At 47.5% G+C, this 18,341-nt stretch overlaps 1 protein-coding gene across 1 annotated transcript in view; it reads right to left on the bottom strand.

The window, feature by feature from the left end:
• Tiam1 (TIAM Rac1 associated GEF 1) overlaps window positions 1-18,341 on the bottom strand; it is a 342,013-nt gene that overhangs the window by 248,140 nt on the left and 75,532 nt on the right. The window contains exon 2 of the mRNA XM_027415559.2: window positions 13,177-13,228. The gene's annotated coding sequence lies outside the window, so the exon portion shown is untranslated. The remainder of the gene's footprint in view (window positions 1-13,176; window positions 13,229-18,341) is intronic.

The raw sequence follows: 18,341 nt of genomic DNA, 5'->3' as shown, positions 1-18,341 counted from the left end.
ACAGTTCCAGCAGCCAAACTCAGGGCATCAGGCTTGCACAGCAAGCACCTTCACCCCCTGTGCCGTCTCACCAACTGATGGGGAATGTACTGTGTATGTTTATCTTATTGGTTGTTGAATAAAATACTGTTTGGCCAATGAGACAGCAAGTAGACGGGACTAGGAGTCAAAGAGGATTCTGGGAAATGTAGTAGAGAAGTGGTGATCCAGGCAGGAAGTGATATAGCAAGGAGACTCATATTTAAGCGAAGGAGAAACAGGAAGGGTCCTCTTTTCCTCTCCGCTCCTGCTCCAGCAGCACGATGTGATCCACCAGCAAGGAGGGACGCCAATAAGGCATCCGATAAGATAAGTCTTATAACATATATAGATTTATGATAGTTAAGACTGAGCTAGAAGATGAGAATCCTAGTCATTGGCCAAGCAGCTTTGTACCTAATACAAGTTTCTGTGTATTCATTTGTGCCTAACTCGGGCAGGCGGCTGGCGTAAAGCTCACACGTGGCGGTGGGGCTCAGCGGCTTTTGGCGGAAAGATTTATCATAACAGCCAACCAACCCAAAGGACCAGTTTAAGTACTGCCATTAGAAATCACATTCAAGGGGTCTGGACAGACAGCTCAACGGTTAAGAGCACTGACTGTCCTCCCAGAGGACCCAGGTCCAACAATTCCCATGGAGGCTCACAACTGTCTGGAACTACAGTTCTGACACAATTAAATAGGCAAAACACCAATGCACAATAAGATAAATTTTTAAAAGATGAAGAAGCACATTAAAGCTAGAGAAATGGCTAATAAAGGCGCTCCTGTAAAAGCCAGTGGCAAATTCCACTTGCAGGAAGCAGAGACTGACTCCTGAAAGTTGACCTGTGAACTCTACATGTTGCCCATGGTGTGCAGTGGTATGTACCATGTACACGCACACATACATACCATAATAAATACATGGAACAAAAAGAAAAAGTCGCCTGAACCCCTGCAACAAGCATCCGAAGACATCAGACTTCTGTGGTCCATCAGTTTTCAAGCAATCATATTCCATAGCTGTGGTTTTTATAATGAGCCTTGAACTACAGTGGCTTTCCAAATTTTCATTCCCCAGGAAACTAAGAGTATCCCTATCCCCCTTTGAGATCCCCTAAAAACTGGGATTTGAAATTCATTGTATGCAACATAAATCTGACTGGTTACATAATAGAAAACACCAGACAGTGCTGGCTCCCAATCAAGTCATTTAGAACACATTTCATAAAAGCTGGACCTCACGGGATGCGGCCTCCCACAAGCCAAAAGGAAGCCAACGCCAAGCCACAGGCTCTCTAAGCTGTTCGTCCTTGGGCCCTCCTCGGTCTCTAGTGAAAACAGCCAGAAGAATCGAAATTGATGAGATTTCATTACACGAGAAACTTCATGAAAATCAGTTCTAACCTCTGCTGGTCCCGGCAATGGACCTGTGTTTATATGAACAGCACTAAAGATGAGCTGTCCCATGGAAGTCACCAGAGCAGTCAGCCCACACTTGTAATGCACTCTTAAGTGGTGGGACTAAAGGCGTTTCACTTGCACTGGCTTGGCTGTTGTGGACAGAGTAGCACCAAGTGTGTCTGCAGCACACAAGAAAACAGCACTGCAAGACACAGCTTCCTGCTTTAAAATGCATCAATAAAATTCCACTAAAGTCTCCTACACATTCTTATTGCATTATATTTCAAAGAAGGGATGACGTATCTCAAGAAGCACGATGGCTTAAAAGCATGAAGTTCCTCATCTGACAAATTCCATAGCTGTGCTCTGGAGATTTAACAGGAAGAAAAAAGACTAATTACTATAATACTAATTTCACCTTTTATTCCCCTTAAAGCACCATCTGTCAGCCTGAGGAAGTGATTCTGGACTCTGTATCATCACAGCGGTGAACAATGATGGGGAGGAAACGCCACAGGTCTGCAGCTGAAACCCCGACACTACCACCAACTCAGCATCATCTCTAAGAAGCGAGGAAGCTCTCAGCCAGCCATACTACTACAGGCAACTTCAAGATCAGCAAGGAGTGGGGTGTGTTTCTGTGCGAAATGCCACCAAGTGCAGGAAGGAAACCTCAAATGTCACACCCTAATAAGAAAGGTCTACACTGATAAGTAATCTCAACGTAGGCCAAGACATTAAAACTAAAAACCTAACTTGTGTCTCAATGGGGGAGGAGATACTTACTGGTTGTATATTTGTTGTTCTCTATAAAAAGAAGAATCCAGAATCACTTTATTACTATGCCGATATTGGCTTTAGTATTCTGTAGACTGTTTTATTGAAGAGTGAAGAGTCTTCTAGAATGTTCTCTGTGGGGGGGGGGGAGTTCAGAGACAGGGTTTCTTTGTGTAGCCTCAGCTGTCCTGAACTGGCTCTGTAGACCAGGCTGGCCTTTAACTCACAGTGATCCATCTGCCTCTGCCTCCTGAGTGCTGGGATTAAAGCGGTGCACCAGCACCAGCCAGCTTCTAGTATGTTCTTTAACTTTTACTAGTATTACACTCCTTTTTGTTTTGCTGAAGAGGGAGCAGAGTTCACTCCAAAGGGCTCCTTCATGTGAGGTACAGCTTGATGGTAGATAATGTGGCAAATACAGCAAGGTAGGGGATAGGCATCCCCTACCTATCTTGAATGTTGTCTGCAATTCCAACACAAGGGCCACACCCCTTTAGTGACTGCATAAAATTTCATCATAGCAGGGCTGGAGACATGGCTCAGCACTGGCTCATCTTCCGGAGGTTTATTCCCACCAACCACATGACGGCTTACAACCATCGGTAATAAGATCTGATTCCCTCTTCTGTTGTGTATGAAGACAGGTCACTCATATAAAATAAATAAATACTTTTTAAAATATTTCATCATAGCAAATGCTCCTCCCATCACAGTCCATCTGGCCAAAATCTCAGGCCATCCTGGCATCACCCAAAGACCCTCCTAAGCAAGCCCAGAATACCTCAATTCCTTGCAAAATCCAAAGAGCAATTTAAGACCACCATCCCTTACTTCCTGAGTTGAAACGTGTCTGCTGGATTCTAATAGCCAGCAGGTCCCCTCTGATCCAGAGAAATGAGTGCACTCAAGAAAACGGGGGCTTCATGGCTTCCATTTAGCACCTGGGTTTATTGGATGTTGATTTCATGGTTTTGTGGTGTTTAACCCCACCCTTTGCTGAAATTTGCCATCTATTGCAGTTAAAGGGGCCTCCTGACCCAGACATCCCCTCTAGATCCCAGTAGCCAGATCACGTGTGTCCTGGGAGCAGATTGGCCGGTGATCACGTGATCAGTTCCAGGGAGACTGCAGAGCCACTGCGAGAAACATTTCCTGATCATTTCACCATGGACTAAGTAGGCAAAAAGCAGTATTTATGGACGTCACCGAGTGAAAAGCAGGCAATGATGGGAGGTGAACAGAAAGAGTCAGAGAAGGCAAAGGGAATAAGAAAGACATCCAGGAATCCTCTCTGGCTGTTTCACCTTTCATGGCTCCAGAAACCCAGAGTCTAACACAGTCCAAAAATACTACATGGGAAATCTCATAGATAAGTAATTTGTGCACCTTCCTGAGTGGCTCGATGAAATCTCATGCCTCTGACCCTGTCCTGCTTTGTCCCTTTGCCCGGTGCATCAACGCTGTATATGCTACTCATTGAGTAGTCGTTGAGATTCTTCTCAGTTATCAGAGAGCATCTGTCACAGTACCACTTTCTGTACTCTGCTGGCCTTGACTAACAAATCTTCCTAATATCACTGAACAAGAATTAGATCCAGAGGAGGAAGATAAGAATGTGAGTTTATGGTTGCCTGAGCAGCGGAAGCCAAAGGGAAATCCTGCAGTACCCACAGGAACACTGGTCAGATCACTGCCAACCTGAGCAACGACGCACCGTCACCCAGCGTGGACGCCATCAGGGTCTTCTTACCACCTACATACAAACACACGCACACAGCACACATACATGAGTATACGGGGAGAGACTTATTTACTACAAGGAATTAGTTCATGACACGACATAGTCTGACATGTCTGAAGATCTGCACACATCAAGCTGCAGACCCAGGATAGCAATGCTAATTCCAGTCCAAAGGCAAAGGCACTCAAGCTGGAGACACTGTCCCCACTGTGAGGGTATGAGACATCACTTTTGTTCAGGCCTCCAACGGGTTGCATGAGCCTTCCATACTAGGGAGAGCAGTCTACTAACTCTCTTACCTCTGTTAGACCTCATCCAGAAACATTCTTGGAGAATAACCAGAACAGTTGGTCAAGTATCTGGGCAACCTGTGGCCAGGCGGATGAACACATAAAATTAAATATCACAGCTCTCAGAGTGTAGCAGGTCCCACTGAAAGCATGTGATTACAGCAGCCACACCTGAAACATCCAAGATGTTTCTTGGCCAAGATGAGAGGGCAGGATCCAAGTCAGCAGTACCCCTGGGAAAAGCCCAAGAACGGAGCTGGGTGTGGAGATGTCCTGTAAACACGCACCCCTGATACCACACAGACCCATGGCTACAATTTCCATGGCTTTCCGGCAGCCACTCCTCCAGCCTGCTCCAGAGCCCGCCTCATGCCTAGACCAAAGCTTCTCTATGGCAGGATTAAACACACAGGTCATTGGAAAGACCTAGTCAGGCCTCAAGGGACAGACCTAGCAGGCCTCAAGGGACAGACCTATGCCTCAAATGAGACTCCCAAAAGAAAACTGAGGGTATAGCTAGGTAGAGCTTGCCTAGCATATGCAAGAACTTTGGTTCAATACCCAGCAATGGAAAGAGAAAGAGAGAGAGAAAGAAAACCAACACTGACCCCACAGAGGAGCCAGGGGGACTCTTCCCTTATTAAATGTCCATCAAAACAGTCCCTGTAGAACTCGGACAATATAAATAGCACCTAAGCCATCCGGCAGTCGATTTAACTAAGAAGCTGAATGAGAAAGCCGGAGGAAAAACAGTTAATTCAGAATGGCCATGGCTGAGAAGCCATGCATGCTCTAGGACCGGCCCCGCGTCTGCACCATTCCAGGAATGATTTGTAGCTGGAGGTGAGAATAAATCAGCCCGGAGCAGCAGGCACAGCCATTCAACCAGGCCACAGCCATCATGACTCTGCCCATCCATCAAGCCTGCTCCCATCTGGGATACCTAGCCACAGGCATGGCTGGCACAAGGAGAGGAGGGCTTGGTGATTTAGGTCGCAGTGACACACTGATGATTTAGCACATCATTTTTTCATAACTTTTTAAGTTCCGAATTTTAATGTATGTTTATAAATATATCTGTGCAATATATGATGCATACAGAAGTCAGCCAAGTCTGCCTATGGCTGAGTAATCCAATTCTAGCGACCTTGAGGGCTCTAGCATGAATAACATCCCTGGGCCTAAGCTGACCAGCACCTGGAATTCAGAGAAAGGAGAACCAGAGGACTGGGAGCAGGAGGAGACGCGGCTGAGGAGAGACCTGGATGGGCAGAGATGCTGAAACTGCAACCTGACCTAGAGGAAAAGATGAGACCACACAGCTGAGGCCATGTTCTGGGAAAACATATTACTGAAGTGTGTCCCAGAGAAATGGAGAATCATCTGTTGGGTCTGGGCGTGTGTTCTGTAAGAGGTTGGTGAGTTCCTCTTGCTGCTTCTTAACCAAGATCACGGTTTAATCCAGGTGATTTCAGCATCTAAAAACGTTGTCCTGTGGAAATGTCTTGCTTTGTCCCATTTGTTGAGACAGAGTCTAGCTCTCTGCAGCCCAGGCTGGCTTCAAACTCACAAATTCTCCTGCCTCAGCCTACCACGTACTGGGATCACAGGTGAGTGCCACCACTCCCAGTTCTTGGGAAAGGCCTGTATGATGGAAACACAATCAACATGTACCCACAATCCAGTGCCAGTCACTGTCCCCGTGCCCCTCACTGCACTATCTGAATACTGTCTCAAGCATCCTACTATGTCATCTACAAATATGTCAGTGGGTAGTGCTGTAAGACACAATCTGTTCATAAACATAATCCCAACACTTTTGCAGGCTGCTTGGTTTTAAATGTCACTGATGCTGGCTACCTCTCTCTTTCAACACCCTCCCTCCCTTGTCAAGTCAGAGTCCTAGCAAGATCCAACGCCGTATCTGCCTAACTACACTTTGGTATGTATCCAGAGTGGCGCCCTTCCCTCCACTCACCCCCACTGCAACAGTAACCCTGCAATTCCTCTGTTCCAGCTTCAGTTCCAGCTTCAAGGTTAAAGCATTTCTCTTGCACTAATTTTCTCTTCCATTGCTTTCTTAAAACAATTTTTGTGGCGTGGGCCAGAGAGTGGTTAAGAGTGTGCACTGCTCTCTCAAAGGACCCATGTTGTAATTCTAGAGGCTTACAACTGCCTTTAATTCCAGCTCCAGAGTATCTGCCACCCTCTTCTGGAATCCGTGGGCACCTACACACACACACACACACACACACACACATACACACACACACCACATACACACACACACACACACACACACATACACACACACCACACATACACACACATACACACACACACACACACACATACACACACACACACACACACATACACACACACACACACACACACATACACACACACACATACACACCACACATACACACCACATACACATACACACACACACATACACCACACACACACACACACACCACACATACACACACACACACACCATACACACACACACATACACACACACACATACACATACACATACACACACACACACCACACACACACACACACATACACACACATACACATACACACACACACCACATGCACACCACACACACACACACACACACACACACACACACACACACACACACACACATCATTTCTTAAGTTTTTGTTGTGATTGAGGCTGGTGAGATGGCTTAGCAGGTAAAGATGTCTGTTACCACCTTGACAGTCTGAGTTTGATCTCCAGGACCCAGGTAAAGTAAGAGTACAGATTCCAAAGATAAGTGTGGTGGTGCACACCTTTAATCCCAGCACTTGGGAGGTAGAGGCAAGCGGATCTCTGAGTTCGAGGCCATCCTGGTCTACACAGTGAGTTCCAGGACAGCCACAGCTATACAGTGACACCCTGTCTTGAAAGAGAAAGAACAGACCCAAGCAAGTTGTACACTGACTTCCACAAGCATACACACACACACACACACACACACACAAAATAAATAAATAAAATGTAATTTAAAAACTGTTGCTTGCAAACCCTTTGTAGGACTGAAATACCAGCTGTTTCTACTGAGACTCCAGCAAAGGGCAGGTGGAACAAGATAATCTCCACAAACGCCCTGCCAAGCCCCGCTCCAACACTTACCACAACTCAGATGCACCACAGCTCCTGGGGCTCAGTTCAGTCCCATCATCTTTTGATTTAAGATTTATTCATTTTTATTTCATGTGCACGAGTGTCTGCAGCATGCATGCATGTGTACCACACTGTTACCAAGGAGGTCAGAAGAGGGGCCTGGAGAACTGGGGTGACAGAAGGTTGTGGGTTGCTGTGGGGTGCTGGAGACTGAACCCTGGACCTCTGCGTGAGCAAGTTCTATGACCTGCTAAACCATTGCTCCAGCCTCAGCTCCATCATCATTAAAATAAGGAAGCATGGCAGAAAATAACTGTATTGCCAGCACTAGAGGAGCTGAGGCAGAAGGGCCAAAAAAATCAAAACCATCAAAAAAAAAAAAAAAAAAAGCCCCAACAATGCCATTGATGAACTTAGAGATGCTCTCAGGGGGAATTTGGGGCTATTAAATCCTATTCCCAGAGAAGAGGCTTTGAATTCTTAAGCAGGGATGTTTTTCATCACCTCTTTACAGGTCTCCAGTGGGCAGGTTGTGGTACCCACTTCTTCACTAAGCAGGCACCTTCCCCCGTGGGCTGGCAATGAGACACTTGGCCACCAACGGGGTGACAAAGAGCACCCACCCAACCACCACAATCCTTCACCATTACCTCTCCCAAGAAGGAGCCTGCATGGACCGAATGCTGACAGAAAGGAATGCCAAAAGAAAGGAACCTAAGAAATGGTTACCACCAGTCCAGTTCACTCAACACGTATGTTTTCTGGCCTGCTCTATCCTTCCAGTCTTTAAAAAGACAACTAAAGCAGAGGGAGACTCAGGGACAGAGGCTCCCAGTTCACTCAACATGTGTGTTTTCTGGCCTGCTCTATCCTTCCAGTCTTTAAAAAGACAACTAAAGCAGAGGGAGACTCGGGGACAGAGGCTCCCAGCTCTATGCAAGAATCCATCCGTAGAGTCAGAGTGAGACACAGGGACCAAGGCTTCCAGCTCCATGCAGGGACCACAGTGAGACATGGGGCCCCAGGGACCGAGGCTCCAACTCTATGTAGGGACCCATCCCTCTCCCCCACAGAGCTTTTCCTTGGACTCTTGCTCCTCACAATCACAAGGTCCACAGAGTCAGGTTACAGGGTGAGTCTAGAAAATGGCCCAAAGATGTTTGGCGCAACAAATCCCAGGCCAACCCAGCTCATAAATGGGTACCTCGGGTGGATCAAGTGTGTCTTCTCCTTTCCACTGACAAACCAGGGGCACCTGTGGTGGCCAGGCAGATGCTGAAGGATGCTCCTGTAACAATCTCTCCAACAGAAAACACCAAGGACTGTAGCAACAGCCGACAGCTTGTGCAGACCTAAAGTACCACTGTAGGACTGAATTCAGACTTCACCAGGTCCTATGAGGGCCCCCGCCCCCCCCAAACCTAAGCCTCATACTTCAAAGAAAGATTGCTAATTACACATTATGACACCAATTATATCCAAATGCATTATGAAGCAGAATCTCTGCTAAGCAATTCTGCTATTTTAATTCTTGTCTTCTGCCACTTTTTAATAATCGCTACGGTTTTTATTGCATTAAGACGCATTAAGAAAAGTCTTTTATATTTTAAAACTATTTCATTATTCTTACATAAAGCATCCCACAGCCATCCGTAACAATTTGACAATATAGTAAGATGGCAGAGAGACTATCTCAGGAAATGTGAGCTGAGCACCATATAGGAGGAAAGCCCTTAGCACAGGGCAGGAAAAAGGGCAGACTCCTGACCAAAAGTAAACTAAGGCACACATTAATGCACACTCAGACGGAAGAGGAGAGAAAGCTTTGCCCTAAGGAAGGAGGTGTGACAAGACCTCAAGAGGCCGACTGCCAGGACAGTTAGCTTCACCGTCCACAGAGCTAAAGGACATCACTAACGTGAACCTGGCCTTGCGGAACTGTACTTCCTCCAAGCTACAGCTGGCCCTCCATGCCCAAGGGTTCAACAACCAGACACTGAATGAAAACGCAGCTAGCCCCTCAACTTCCTCTTCAGTGCTGTCCAGGTGCCATTATCTCCTGTGAGGTCCCACGTGACCATCACGTCCCCGCCTTTGCACTGTGTTAGGTGCAGTCTGGAGGTGCGTTGTTTGTTTGGTATCATTTTTTAAAGCAGAGTGGTCTCATAACTGGCACTGGTCTCAACATTGCTATGTGACTGAGGCTGGTCTTGAACTCCTGATCCTCCTGCCTTCATCTACCAAGTGGTATGATTATGTGCTTGAGTCCCATACTGAGTTTACAGATGAGTTGAAAGTATGTCATGGGCTGGAGAGATGGCTCAGAGGTTAAGAGCACTGGCTGCTCTTCCAGAGGTCCTGAGTTCAATTCCCAGCAACCACATGGTGACTCACAAACCATCTGTAATGAGATTTGGTGCCTGCTTCTGACCTGCAGGCATACATGCAGACAGAACACTGTATACACAATAAATAAATAAATCTTTTTAAAAAAAATTAAAGTGTTTATAAAAAAAAGAAAGTATGTCATAAGATGTCTGTAAGATTTTATGTTAAAATGATGGCATTTTCCACAGGAGATTGAGCAGCCTCAGACTTCGATGCACAGCAGGGGAGATCCTGGAACCAATATTCCACAGATGCTAACGTACAACAGTCTAAGCACAATGGCATCTAACATAGAAACACAAACAAGAAAATCGGATTACTTTAACAGTTACAATGGCTTGTAAGCCACAGACTCCATATTCATACAACAAGGGCACACGCATGTGTGCTCATAGAGGAGCATGCATGCATGCACGCACCAGTGCATGGGCACATAGGGGCACACATGCACCACCACCACCACCGACTGCTGCAAGAAAGTTGCCATAGGTAATAAAGAGTAGGCTGTGCCCGACACTGAAACAACCTTGCTAACTGAACAAGCAGATACAATGTGCTAACTGCTCCTTAGAAGGTGAGGAAGGATGGGTGAGGTACTCTGAGGACTCTCCTGTTTAAAAAAAAAAAAAAAAAACACAGCAGAAATAGACAATGCGGTACAGAGCACAGCCGGGCACACAGCAGGATTCTCAGAGATTAAAATCAGGGGTAGGAGCTAGAGGGATAACTCACTTACAACTTTTGCAAAGGACTAGGGTTAAGTTCCCATCATCTACCAAGTGTCTATACCCCCGGCTCCAGGGGGTATGAGGCCCTCTTCTGGCCTCTGAGGGCACTGCACATATGTGCCGAACACATACATATATGCAGGCAAAATATTCATACACACAAAAAAAAATTCCTTAAATCTCAAAAAAGAAATTTTAAAATCCGGGTCTAAGCCGGGTGTGTAACCCTAGCACTTGAGAGTTTGAGGCAGAAGGATCTCAAATTCAATGACAGCCTGGGCTACATACGACATATGACATATAACATACAGCAAGGCTTTTTCTCACACTTCTCAGGGACCATTGTCCCTAACCGACAAGGGTTCTTCCTCACAGAAGCAGCTTCCACTCTCAAAAGGAAGAGGCTCTGCAGTGATGCCTCCAAACTGCCCACACCAGGGGACCTTTCAGGACCTGGAAGTCCCCTAGAGCGGGGCACAGGCTGCAGTCACCAAGTCAAAGAGGTAACTAGTTGCTGAGACACCATGACCAAATGCAACTTGGGGAGCAAAGGGTTCATTTGGCTTACACTTCACATCACTGCTCATCACTGAGGAAGCCAGGACAGGAACTCAAGCAGGTCACAAACCTGGAGGCAGAGCTCATGCAGAGGCCACAGAGGGGAGCGGCTTACTGACTTGCTCATCATAGCTTGCTGAGCCTGCTTTTTGTTGGTTGGTTGGTTTTGGTTTTTCGAGACAGGGTTTCTTTGTGTAGCTTTGGAGCCTATCCTGGCACTCGCTCTGGAGACCAGGCTGGCCTCGAACTCACAGAAATCTGCCTGCCTCTGCCTCCCGAGTGCTGGGATTAAAGGTGTGCACCACCAACTCCCAGCGGAGCCTGCTTTCTTATAGAAGCCAAGATCACCAGCCCAGGGATAGCCCCACCCATAATGGCCTGGGCCCTCCCCCATCAATCACTAATTAAGAAAATGCTCCGTAAGCTTATGTACAGCATGACCTCATGCAGGCATTTCCTCAGTGGAGGCTCCCTCCTCTCAGGTGACATAAAGCTAGCCAGCACACTGGTACACCTGGGCAATTTCCAACCTACATCTTAACAATCACTTCCACTGTCAGCCTTGAATTTCTACCTGCTGAGTGGAGAGAAAAGGCCCAGATCTGCTCTGCCCCATGCAGAGCAAATCCTCAAAATGCCCCCCTCAAAATGAACCCAGGGTCCACCTGCGACTCACCCATCCATCACCTGCATCGTCCTCACGTCAGCTCCCACTCTCTCTCCCCAACAAATCCTGCAAGTGGTCCTGTGACCACGCGAGCACACACTTGCGAACACGCACACGCACACACAAAATCAAATAAAGAAAACCTGACCACAGTTCTCCTTCGGAGAACCAGTCAATAACGCAGGACAAATGGCAGGGCCCAAACACCATCTCTTTGTTCCTCTGGAGAGAAGACCACGCCTATCGCCAGCTCCAGATGGCCAATGGCTTTAGCGTCATGTGGAGAAAAGCTGGTAAGGGCTCTAGTGATGGTGGATGGAATGACAACTAAAAAGGGACACCACACCACAGTCTGTGCAGCAACATTGCCCCAATTTTTACTCATTCTTTCAACAGAGCTGCACCCCTGTTTCCCAGACTCCTAGGGAAGCAACCTTCCCATCTCCACTTCCTGAGTCACTGGAACTCAGGATGGGTCCCCATGCCTGGCTGTTGGTCCCCAGTGTGGAACTGAATCTGATCTTATCTTTATAAAAACATTGGCAGACAGTGGAACATGTCCACTCCAGAACGCCAGCAATGCAATCTATACCATGGAAACGCCACAGGACAAACGCATTATTGGGAGTTGGGGATGACAAGGAAGGAGGTACCATATTCCGAAATGCAAGTGAGGTCCTCACAGCAAGCGCTCCTGTAACCCCCACACTAGGGATCTGGAAGCAGAGGGACTTAGTTCTAAACCAGCATGAGCTACATAGAGACCCTGTCTTAGAGCAGCGGTTCTCAACCTTCCTGACGCTGCAACCCTTTAACACAGTCCCTCGAGCTGTGGTGATCCCCCAAACACAAAATTATGTCATCGCTACTTCACAACTGTAATATTGCTACTGTTACGAATCATAATGTAAATATCTGATAAGCAACCCCTGTGAAACCTGCACTTGAACCCCCAAAGGGGTCACAACCCACGGGTTGAGAACCACGGTCGTAGAGCGATGGGGATGTGAGCTCAACTCCCATGCAGTGTGAATGTTATTTAGGGTTTGGATTGTGCTTAGGTATTTTTACCAACTGAAAACAGTTATGAGACACCAAGATTCAGTGACATTAAAGAATGAACTCTGGCTCACTCATGTGCCAACAGGATTATGTGATGTTGAAACTAAGGAGCCCTGGTCACTTCAGAGAGGCATTTATTACACCTAGAGCGGATTTCTCTCCTTCAGTCCTCTCTGAGCTGTTCTCCAGGTAACTGTACAAATGACTGCCGCAGTCCTGACCATACAGAATCTCTGTTGTTTTTAATACTCCAAGGAAAAAGGAACTAAGTAACACAAACATTAATTTGGGGCCTTTTTTTTTTTTTTAACATTTCTGTGTACTCACAACGCCCCTAGAAAGTGCTTCAAGGCACACGGCCAGCATGTAGGAGAATGTAACTACTCACCATTCGGAGCTTAAGCTTGGGAAGTGTCCACATCCAGAACGGAGCTGTCAATCTGGAAGTCCAGAAGAAAAAAAAAGGCTCTGAGTGACAAGCAGCTTCCCCGAAGCCCATAAGCAAAAAAGGAAAGAAAAGAATATATCCGTCCAAAACTGTACCGCGAAGAATCTACAAGGCTGCCACAGCAAGGGCAGGCCTGAGTAGATATACACTAAGGGCTTAGAATTGGAAGCCAAGCAATCTACAACTCTCAACAAAGTGAGTCAGAGAGCCCACCCTAGTGACATCACCCTAGTCCCACCTTCTGGAGGAACAGAATCCTGAAGGCAGTCACATGGTCCTCACAGTCCTAACAAAGAATATGCAGGCATGGTCTTACATGTCTGAGAGCAATGTGGGACTACACGCCTGTAGTCTCAGCTATCCAAGAGACTGAAGCAGGAAGGCCACAACAGGCCGGGAACTCACGGTCAGGAGGCAACATAGCAAGACCCAATACTTAAAAATAAATGAAGAAAATAAAAAGCAAGAGGATAATACACGTGTGTTGTATTAAGACGACTAGACTTGTCAAAGCTAACGTACAGCCTCCCAGTGAGGGAGGAAACATACAGCAGAGAGACAAAACTGAGACAAGTAAGTCCAAGTGAAGGGACATTTCAGACTGGAGGCCAAGGCCTGGCTTCTTCTCAATGAGAATCAGCTGCAAGGGTTGACAAGGCCCCGTGGGGAGTAATGAACCCCACGTGGCTCTCAGTATTGGGTCAGGCTGGACCCGACATGATTTCAAATGGATAACAGCTTTCAAAATTTGGACATGTTTCCTAAATGGTTAAGGCAGGCAGACTTCACCCGTGGTGACAACAATGGGCAGATATTAACCCTGCCAGAATAAGGGGTGGACAGGGCTCCACTGAGAGCACAGGAAAGACAGCTGGGGGTTACAGAAAGAGTGGGGTAGGAGGTCAGTGGGTGGAAAACGACGAATGGGGAACCCCAGTGTCGGACAGCTTCTTGCTGGAGGCGGGTCCAGGGCTGGACAAAGGAGGAAGGGGAGAGGAATAACTCAGCCCACACCAAAGGTGATCACTCATAACCATGGGCATTCTCCGGAACTGGGTTAGCAGGGTTCTGCTAAAACTGCACTGCAAAACAAGGATAAGTTGAGGCCTAATTTTTAAACTGTTCAGAAAAGCCTGACTTGAGTATGGTCAAATATAGACTGCCAAGAACAGCATAGCAGAGGCTCTGGCTCCTAGAGGGCTCCGCTCGGAGATCTCTGCCATCTTCACAGACCTGCAGACACGGGTAGGTATTTTAGGCACATGTAAGAACAGCACATTTCGGTAAACACTGTTCTGGTGATAACTCAATCCTGCGTGCACAACAAAGCATACATAAATCTCCTCGAGAACAAAGTAAGCCAAATACAGATTAGATGTGACTACATCGCAACTTTTTGTAAAGTCCATAAAGATAGACTCTACAGACTGAGGAAAACTAGTTTACAATAGGGGTCTGGGAAAAATGCCCCCCCCAAAAGGTGCAGGGAGTGTGTGTGTCTATCCACCCAGAGAGAGCCAAAGTCCCCAGGCTAGTAAACACATCTGCTCCCAGCCTTCTGGGTGGAATACAGGTAGAGCATCCCTTCCCTTGAAGAAAGAAACCTGTGTGCTTAACAATCCAGGTTCCCCCAGTGTTTATCTGTGAACAAAGGCCTCTGTGCTTCATACAGTCTAGATAGTGCCTTGATCATGGTTCTTTAACACAGCAGTACAAGCGTAACCAATACAGTGAAGAAAAAAAAAAAACAAAATTTGACTCCTGGATTTAAAACATTCCACAAAACCCAAGAAGCTTTTGATCATGGTCCGAATTACAAAACTCCCCTAGCAACAGTCTAAGCAATTTCCCCATCACCCGGATCCCAGGAGGTGGGACAGACGGACAAAATGTTCTCCTTGCATCCTCAGGTGGAACAGACACATGGGTTATTGAAGATCTACGTGGGTGAGGTGGCAACACACACCTTTAGTCCCAGCACTAGGGAGGTAGAGGCAGGCGGTTCTCAAGGAGTTCTAGACCAGCTAGGGCTATATAGTGAGAGAGCCCATATATATATATATATGTATGTATGTATGTATGTATGTATGTATGTATATGCAAATTGCTAAATAGTCTATCTTATCTCTATCAGCAACCATCTATTCCCAAGGCAGCCCTCCCTCCCCAGGCCTTGTGCAAGCCCAGAAGAAGCCGTGATAGGAAGGGCAGGAAGCTGGTCCTACTTCCTTTCTGCTGGGTCACCTGGAATCTGACCATCACGGGGCTTCCCTGTTTCAGTTCCGGGGGATGAAGAAGGGTCTTCTAACCCCCATATCTCATTCCACTTCATGCCCTTCATAACCCTGTGACCACCTCCATTCAATACTCTAGCTGCCTCTTTGAGTGTGCCATATATTCTCCTGTACGTGTGTGATCAACAAGGACAGACAGAAGGCAGAGAATCTGACATCCATGTTTCCATAGCTGCTCTCAACTACAAGGGAAGAGGGAGGGAGGGAGGGAGGGAGGGAGGGAGGGAGGGAGGGAGGGAGGGAGGGAGGGAGGGAGGAAGAAGGGACCCGCTCCCCATTTCGGCAGCCATAACAGCTTGTCTGACCTTGTCTTAGTCACTAAGGTCAGATGCCTGCCCCTGTCAGCAGCCATAACAGCTGAACACATGCTTGTTTGACCTTGTCCTAGTCACTAGAAAGTCAGATCCCTGCCTCGTGGCAAGGAACCAATCAGAAGTTAGCTGGTGGTGCTATGCTTTACGGAACTGGGTGTGCTTTACAGACAAGTGCACAGCAATGACGCGCAGAGCATAGCAACCACCCTGGGAGGGCCTATGGGCCATAACAACCAGTTGACCAATCAACACAGGGCAAACCCTCCAAGCCTGGAGGCACACCAATCCTGAGCCTGTGCGTACCCCTAGACACTCCCCTTACGCTGCCCTACAAGATCGCTCGGCAGCCGGTTCGAGCTGTCTTTGCTAGCCATCCGCCATGGCGGGTGGGTGAAAGACCCGAGCTAACATGGGGTTAGCTCGTTAAAAAACAATAAAGCCTCATGCAGTTTGCATCAAGCTCTCAAATCTGCCTGGTGATTGGGATGACCGCCGTCATGTCCAGGGACCCCGGATACCTGAGTTTTTCCGGGAGTCTAACAGAAGGACCCAGTTTCTAAGGCAGATTTCATAGGACACATGGGATGGAGAAAAGTGGGGGCTGTCTAAGGAGGCTCTAAATTTACTGGTATCTTAAAATTCTACCCAAACTTTGCATACACATGCATTTTTCTGAGGAGAGAAATCCAAAAAGAAAAAGGTCACACTTGTCACTGGAGCCTCCAAAGTTGAGGTACTACTGCAGGAGCCGACCAGCACAGAAGAGCTGCTGTCTCCTGGGGGAGGTTAAGAAGAAAGATACACAGCCCAGGGCACACCTATGTCAGCCCCCAGGAGGGAACACAACCGAATCCCTCACTGAGGGGGCTGAGGCTCGGGAACCACCCCTCACCACCCACCCAGCCAAGCAGCTGGGATGGTGTGTTCCTGAGAACCGCTCACAGCTCACAGTTCCCTCCCAACAATCAAGTGACATTTGCAAAGCTCATCAGCTCAGCAGGTGTTCAGATGTGCAAGCAATAGAAAAACAGTTCCGGGCCTGGGGAAAAAAAAGAATATCCTGCTCTGAAAACGCCCCAGGCTGCTGGGAGAGTGTGGGACAGAAAACCAGGAGAGGAGAAATACGATGGAGACAGCCAGGCAGCACACACAGACGAGAGTTCCAGAAATGTCTAGGTGGGAATGGGAAACGGCGTGTGCGTGTGTGTGAGAGACAGAGAGAGACAGAGAGACAGAGACAGAGGGGGGGGAAGGAGGGAGGGAGGGAGAGAGACAGAGAGACAGAGAGAGAGACTTGTATACCCTAGGCAGCAACCAGCCCTTACAAACATGTGCTCCCAACCCCCTGCCTGCCTGCCCTGTAACCAGGCATAGATGACTCACCCTGTCTAGTCTCTAGCTCACCCCTGCTTACACAGAGACTATATAGCACAAATCTCGAAGGGCTGCAGTAGGGTCACTGAGGTGTGTCTTGCCCAGCCCGATGTCTGTTTAATGACCTCTGTGTCCTTCACAACCAGGGTGGTCTGACACAAAGCAACAGAAGGTGACAGGAGACTTATGAGCTGACACTAAGGTTGATGCCAAAAGAAAGCGACAAGCCATCTGGGCAACAGCTCCTGAGGGGGGCCAGAGCCTCTGACCCACCTGGAGCCCCGTGATTCTCCCCTTTCCTCAACCCAGAGGCAGAAGGACAGTGCGGCCAAGAGCCTTGCTCTGGAGCCTTGGCTGACACCAGGGCTTTGCAATGGACTCTGAGGTGGCCCTGGACAAGTCGAAGCATTACACTGGAACTCGGTCTCCTCACCTGACTACCAGGTGTCATCAGTCACAGAACCAACCTTTTCTGGGGAATAAAAAATCACACAAAGTTCTGAGAACAATGCCCAGAGAGCAGAAATAGCCACGTGCAAGCTGTACACTCGTACATTTCAGCTGGTTTTGAAGAGCCGTGTAACAAAGCAGCATCTGTGCTCCAAAGACAGCCAGATAACTGGCACCACCAGCCCACAAGCCAGCTACACATGTCCTTGATCCTGAGATGTGCTGTGTGTGTTAATGTTTCTAAAATCACAGTGGGCACTGAATTTACCATACACTATGCTGCCTGTTAAATGGGGTCTTCAAAGGACCAAAAGAAAAAAGAAAAAAAAAAAAAAATCTGAATGCTTCTCTCTGAAGAGCTGGCTCCACCATCGTGGATCTCAGCAACTGCCCACTGTCCCCTCTGAGCAAATGTGGAGATTTTTCCTCACTCTCACCTAACCCCAGTCCCCCTCCACTCTGCTAACCAAGATGCTGGCTGAATGGCCAAAACCTTGAAAAACAAATGACGCTATAAAACTTTAGGCATTTGCTCGGGTTTCCCTGTTCTGTCAGCCATCTCAGAACTACTGACTTCCAGGACACTCTGAGAAGTTGCTGAGTTGCATCATGTAACATGCCAAGTTCATCCAAGGTTGCTTTTCCTTTTCCTTTTCTTTTCTTTTTTCTTTTT

Source organism: Cricetulus griseus, chromosome 4 (assembly GCF_003668045.3).
Source record: "Cricetulus griseus strain 17A/GY chromosome 4, alternate assembly CriGri-PICRH-1.0, whole genome shotgun sequence".
NCBI classification, from domain to species: domain Eukaryota; kingdom Metazoa; phylum Chordata; class Mammalia; order Rodentia; family Cricetidae; genus Cricetulus; species Cricetulus griseus.
This window is presented reverse-complemented; position numbering and strand designations above follow the sequence as displayed.